This window comes from Trachurus trachurus, assembly GCF_905171665.1.
Source record: "Trachurus trachurus genome assembly, chromosome: 17".
Classification (NCBI taxonomy): Eukaryota; Metazoa; Chordata; class Actinopteri; order Carangiformes; family Carangidae; genus Trachurus; species Trachurus trachurus.
In genome coordinates this window covers 17,994,726-18,001,663 of record NC_139900.1, presented here as the reverse complement: position 1 = coordinate 18,001,663, position 6,938 = coordinate 17,994,726, and positions in this window count along the sequence as shown.

Sequence of the window (6,938 nt, the reverse complement as noted above, 5' to 3'; positions counted from 1 at the left end):
GTACAAAATGTATTTTCTTTTAAAGGGACAACGAGGAGTTTCTATTTGGTTATAAAAAAGTCTCACGTTAATGTGGATGAATCTACGCTACCCACACTTGTTAATGGGCCCATTTTCGATAAATATATATCGTTTTGTCTCTATCGTTATTTTGTTATTATTAGTGGTGGCGGAAATGCTGGGCGAGCCGACCAGCGTTTCCTTACTTTCGGTTTTGCGGACGCTCATGAGAATAACGTAGGTGAATCGCTGTTAATGGTCGGGACTACGACGGTAACTGAACCTCTTTGAACCTCTGACTTTAATTCTTGATGAATGAAAACATGAGTCTGTCTTGCGCCGGTCGAAGAATTCTACGGTGCGCAAGGAGGCTCATAAATGTAGTGTGAAAACACTTTGCTTTTCCAAAACTCCTTGTTGTCCCTTTAAAATTTAGCTGGTGCGGCTTATATTCAGGTGCGCTCAATAGTCCGAAAAGTATGGTAACAACCTCCTTGGTCTGCTGGCTTCCAGTCTAAAGCTCTTTCAACACGTCCGTGTGGAATAATTGACTATAGATTTATACAAAGGCTGTCAAATAATGTATTGTGTATATTGATAAAGGAATCACCTCATCATGTCTTGTTGACACCAACTGCCTGTGTACACATCTCTACTAAAAATACTGTTGCAGCTCATAGAAAAATCCTTACTGGTTCCATAGATGTGATTATGTTACATACCTACATGGGATAACAGTGAATCTAAGGACCAATGGCTTCTTCTACGCCTCCTCTCCTCTGACGAGTAAACACGCTGCCTGACATCCTCGGGCTAAACTCTGTTATCTGTCCCAAAGTGTCGGCTGCAGACCAAAGGTGACTGTATATTTAGTGTTTAGTGGAGCCTCCAGAGTTTGGGATGCCCTGCCTGAGGTGATGAGTGCTGAATCACTGCCCCACTTTAAATGAACACAACATAAAGAAGAATTTCACTGACTCTTTTGCCGGTATTATTGTAGTTACATGTAGGCCTGCTAATTATAACATAACCACCTGATTGCGATCATTTGAGCTGACTGCAATTATTTTTGCATAATGGTTCAAATGGTTTCCATTCATCCATATAAAAACAGCTGGATGAAACTAACAGAAATGTCAGATTTGAGGTTTGACTGGTCCTCTTTTAATGACATCTTGTTGCGCCTCCTTCTTCTGCTGTATTCTGTTGATTCTTTGAAGAAGCAGCTGTAGACTTTTCTATTTAAGCAGGCTTTTAGTTCTCCAGCCTGTGAATCACTGTGCTTATGTGTCTATTTGTGTTATTTATTCAGTCATTTATTTTTATGTCTCTTTAATATTGTATTCATTTTATTGTAAAATACTTTGTGATTTTTCATCTGTGAAAGGTGCTATATACCTTTTATTTTCTTACTTATTTACTTACAATGGTTTAATGGCACATGAGTGGAGAATTAGTGCCACAAACTGTTTATCTGTAACAGCTTCATCTCTAATATTCGGTGACCAAATTTCGAGCATTAACTGACATTAGCAGCATGGATTCAGTTGCAAAGCCAAACACCACAGCACCACTGTGGTCATGATTTTGTTTTAAGCCAAGTAACAGTCCATTAACTTTTGAATTGTGTGATTCTGGTACTTTGAACTCCCTACTACATCGTGGTGAATAAATATTTTAAGAAACAAAACGTTAAGTACTTATTTTTATGTTTTGGTGGCGAAGCGTTTCATTTTCAGCTGAGCCACAGCACAGCTGAGCTGCAGCAGCAGCGCAAGAGGAGAGGAGGTCCCTTGTTGTCATTGTATTCAAGGACCCTCGGAAAGCAGAGAATCCCGTGATTCAACGGTTCAGGAGTTTTATTTTGTTTGTTTGTAAACATGTGCAAGCATCGATGCTACGCTCGGTTTAGCGCTTAGCGTCTGTTCCCGTACCACGTCCTTTCTTGTCACACAGAGGCCATTCATTGACTATTGGAAAGGGGAAAATCTCACGATTCAGATACAGTTTACAACTCGTCTCTATCATAAATGGTTCAGAAGTTATTTAATGTTTTGTAAAACTCTTGTCTTTAGAGGGCTAAAGCAGTGACATTCCAGTTAAAGCCATTTTTCTCACTTTTCAATTTTTCGGTCATAATAGATTAAAATGCCCCAAACTGTTGATCTGAAAGGGCTATCTCAGTTATTCAAACAGTTATGAATAGCTGAGAACTTATAGTTCAAAAAATGAAAATGTCAAAATCCCACCATTTTCACAGGCCGCCACACTATAGCCAATGAAATTCAGCCACTCAATACAATACAATAAAAATACTGCAAAAGTTTGACAAGCATAAAAAACAATTGAATCGACAATTACAATTATTTGTATGACAATTATTCTTCAACAACAAAAAAAACCCTAATTGTAGTTACACTTGCCTTGATAATTCAATGAATTCATGATTGATTCATTGCAATGATTCAATTCAATGATCGTTGCAGAGTAGGAACAGCAGTGGCCACCACACACAATTCATCAATGTAAAAAAAAATATATACTTGACGATACTGAGTGAAAGTAAAGTGTAAGCTAAGGAGAGAGACAGACTGACGGTGTGGTGGGTGCAGTGTTCAACAAAGTGTGTTGTAAACCACCTCCAGCTCCCACACTGTAGAATTACAGGATATCTCCAGAACAGCTTCTCTGTAAATATGTGCGCAGCAGTTTGAGAGCGGCCGAATGATAAAGGCAGACGCTTCTTTGGCGTTCATGAATAAGTAAATCTTCACAGAGGAGAGTCAAGGTCACCGCTCAGTTGTCGAGAGGCTGAATACATCGTCATACTCTCCCACTTCTTTCAGAGGCTTTCCAGGAGTCCTGAGGTATATTCTTATACCTGGTCTCACAATTCTGACTGATGCGCATGTTCAGTGTCTGTTGTTTCTCTTTTGGTTCTATTAATTCATCTGGTGGATTTAACACAACTCATTTTCAATATGTGATCTACAGTATAAAGGGTTTGATGCAGATTAACACAATGTCTGTATCAGTTTATTCTTCATGTGTGGTACAGATGGTCATTTCTAACATACATTTGGCCCATCAGTTGCTGTTGGCCATCCACTCCACTACCAACCACTGCCAGGAAATTAATAAACCACATTAAAGCTGTGGAAGTGTGAGAAAACGGCTTCTACTGAATTCCTTTATGTTTAGCCCGTGTCCTAGATCAGCTATAATCAGCTTTTTTTTCCATCAAATTTGTTACATTGTTCCTTATCCATGAAAAGGTTGGTTTTGCACCTATGATTTCAGTTTCAACTCTCAATATTGATCTTATCGTTATAACCGGGTCAGAGCCAACCCTAACAACACAAATGCCGAAATAGAAGTTCCTGACAAAGTCAAAAAGCATTGATGCAATAAACAAATTTATGTTGTACTTTTATGCATTAAAAACCTAAAAACAGGTCAGTGGCGACCCTATCACAAGAGAAAGGTTAATCAGACTGAACCCAGTGAAAAGCTCATGTCTCAGTCTGTTCACAATGGACTGTGTAGACTCACTCAACTGACTGAGAAAAAATCCAGAGTCCAGCTTGATCGAGACCGAGACAAGACCAAGACCTTGAAAACGTGGTCTCAAGTACTCCAACACTAGCTGTAGGTGAGGACAGCAGGGAGCTGAGAGAGTCTGCCTCAGCTTCTCTCATATATTTATACACTGCATCATCTCATCAGGTCTGAACACGGAGCTGCTTTCTATGAAGAAGGCCGAGGCGAGCCGAGTCCAGGGAGAAGCCGCGGCTGCTTAGTGCTTTCACTGTGGGTTACAGATGGGTTACAGCTGCATTATGCAACACGTCTATTAAAAATACACCAAACCTCAATCAGAGGCTCTCAGTCTGAGTTCAGGTCTAAGAGCTGTACCGGTCCATCTGGCTACCTCCTTAAGAACTGGTTTCTCTCAGCTGGAATATGAAAGGGTCATTGTGAGGCGTTCAGTGCCGACCGAAAAAAGGAATTTGAAGGATTTTAGTAGAAAACTGGGCCCGTATTCCTAAAGATTCTAAGAATCCTCTCAGAGAGCTCCTAACTTAACCTAAAAATTCCTAGCAAGGAGTCTTAGCTTAGGAATGATTCCAGAACACTCTCAGAGAACTCTGAGCAAGGAGTGGACAGAAACTCCTATCTTAGTGAGGAGGTGTGGTTGACCCCCGTTGCTAGGTATGAGTCATCATTTCAAACGCTGTGATTGGTTGATCCTAAAAGTTAGATAAAGAGCACCCGCCCCATGTGTTGAGGCTATAGTCCTCACTGCAGGTGGCCCCGGTTCGAATCCCTTGTGGAGCAGTCCTATCCTGCATGTCTTTCTGCCTCCCATTTCCTGTCTCTCTCTCAACTGTTCTGTCAATTAAAGGTGATAATGGCCAAAGGATGGACCCTCAAATCGATAAATTTAACCATAGAATCCAATCTTATGAAGACTGTGTAATTGTAAAAATTATTTCACATAAAAGAAAATATCTGTTAAATGAATAGTAAGCTATACTTTAAAATTATCCTACACAATGTGTGAAACTTGCACAGTATTCACATAGTGAAACTTAGATTTATTTGCTTATATTAATTACCATGCTGGTAATTTTTGCACTTTCAACTTTCCAACTCAATTTGGTATTAACGAGGGTAAAATGGCTCAGCCCTAATCAGTGTCCGTGATTGCTGACCGGCCTATAAGAAGCAGTGTTGGTTGGCATTGAAATCTACCACAAACCAGTGAACAGCAATGGAGAAGAAAAGAACAAGAAAAACCAACTGGACAGAGGAACAGGAACAATCTGTAGCGTTTCATTAATTCACTGTCATCCAGTGTTTGGAGAATATCTCTCCTGCCTCTTCTGTCCACCATTTTGTCCTCTGCTTAGGGAACTCCTAAGCCACTTAAAAGTCCTCTTCCCTACTCTTAACAGATCCCACCTTAGGAGCTCTCTTAAGAGCTAGGATTCTTTAGGAATAGCTTTTATCTTTACTAGGATCTACTCTTAACTTTTAGGAGAAATTCTAAGAAAACATCATGATTCCAAGAATTTTCTTAGAATTTGGCCACTAGGAGCAACTCTTTGCACTAAGAATCTTTAGGAATACGGCCCCTGAATCATAACAACATGTGAAAATGCACAGGGGTCTGGAAACTGGAACTATCACAGTGGGAATGATGTCACAGACAAAGACACCTCTAATTAGGATCATGCAGATTTTCCTTAGTTGCCCAAAATTAAATTAATTAAATTATATTTCACTGACAAGCTGAGAAGCAACACTGCAGAGAAAGATCTGTTCTTACCTTCTAAATCAAAAGACATCATCAAAGGCTGATATCTGCATTTTCTGATCATTGATCTCAGTAGCTTATAGTATTAAAGTATCAAATATAACATACAGACTAAACGCAGCTGATGTTTGTGTGCGTACTGTTGTCACTGTTGGACCATAATGCGCTGCACAAATGACACAGAGGATATGAAGTCATTACATCCATAAGGCTGTGTTCTCTCAACTGCCACAATATTTAAGTGAGTAACTACAGTATTTCCTCAGTTGTAGGCCGGTATTCAATTAAGAAGCGGATATCTTATAACACCCGGGGACACAAATAAAGGCCCCAAAAACAGGCCGGGGCAAACCAAAAATCCACCGCCCGGGACGGTCACAGCAGGACAGGCAGCCGTCAGCCGGCGTGAGCAATGGAGACTTTGGCCCTCATTTATGAAACTTGCGTACACCAAAAAAATGGGTGTACACCAAATTCACCGCAAGGATCGGCATTTATTAATCTGAGCGTGAGCGTACGGTACGCACAAATCTCACGCCAGCTCTGACCAGGTGTACGCACATTTGGAACCAGCGTAGAACATGCAGGAAGGAGTGCTGCTGTGTCAGAATGATTATTAAACCATAGTCTAATAACGCAGCGATGTGGACCACATGTTGTTATTGTTTATATTGATAAAAAGTTAAAAAGTAGCCAAAAAAGAGAAACGCTACAACCAAGTCCGTGTTGAAAATTTAACTCGACTTTTATTTTGAGCAACTGAGATGAATTAAAAACCATGATGTGACAGATGCTCGTTAATCAGCTGTGTAAACAGAAACAGTCAATGACAGACAGACCTGTTACTGTAGATCACACACACAAACTTCCAACATCTGCAGCACCAGAGCATGACGACGGCTCCTCAGTCTCTCTCTCTGCCGGACACCGGAGCCGGCGGGGGGGGCTCCGCTACCTGTCCAGGTGCAGCTGATCTCCGTGGCGGAGTGTTTTTTTCCCCCCCCGTCACCGGGACCGGTCAGCGGGACATCGGGCCGGTGTTTCACATCCCTCCATCAGCCGAACCATGCCAGCGGTACTGATGGTCATAAGGTCGCGTTCGCAGCAGTAATATGCCTATGATTTCTCCTCAATCACTTGTGTTTAGTAAACTGCAGGAGCATTTCATGAGATCGCTGGGTTTCCTGACGTGGTCGGTGACACGTGCGTCTGCAGCCTCCATCCACCGGGATGACGCTTATCAATCACAAAATCTATCAATCTATCAATGTCCAGATATTTAATGTTGCCGCCCTCTCCCTGTTCAACGCGGTAACGCCAGTAAAGTCCCTCTTCTTGGCCGTCTTCTGTGTCTCCATGTCGTAAAAGGGGCAGGGCGACGCCTCTAAAGCAGGAATATATCGGGGCGTGACATTTAAATGAGCTTGTTTTCAGCCGCCGGATTTATCACCACCACGCCGGTTCTACGCCGAAATCAGCAGCGTACACACTTTTAGTAAATCACACGTGACACTTGCCGTACACTGATATTTACACCAGAATCTACACCAGATCCTGCGCAAGTTTGATAAATGAGGGCCAGTGTGTGTATATGTGGAATTTGGGGGTGACCCAGCTC